The sequence below is a fragment of the Sinocyclocheilus grahami genome, unplaced genomic scaffold (genome assembly GCF_001515645.1).
Source record: "Sinocyclocheilus grahami isolate Dianchi unplaced genomic scaffold, SAMN03320097.WGS_v1.1 scaffold13981.1, whole genome shotgun sequence".
NCBI classification, from domain to species: Eukaryota; Metazoa; Chordata; class Actinopteri; order Cypriniformes; family Cyprinidae; genus Sinocyclocheilus; species Sinocyclocheilus grahami.
Genome location: NW_015515145.1, coordinates 1 through 308, shown reverse-complemented (window position 1 = coordinate 308; position 308 = coordinate 1).

Sequence of the window (308 nt, the reverse complement as noted above, 5' to 3'; positions counted from 1 at the left end):
TTAATAATTTATATAATTTTGACATAATGTTTAATCAAATTTTATTAAAAACATTGAATTATATATTTAAAACTTAAGATCACTCATGTATTCTGGTTTAGGGAAAATTACTTTTTACTTAATAGTTACACCCCATGACATTTTTAGAGACATTTAATTGAAAACTTTTTTGTTTTCCAAACAAAATTAACTGAAGTTGTAAAATGTCATGTGGTGAGACTCTAAACATAAATATCTAATATATATTTATACGTAATCAGGTTAAAGGAAAATTATTTTTTTACTTGATAGTTACACCCCATGACATT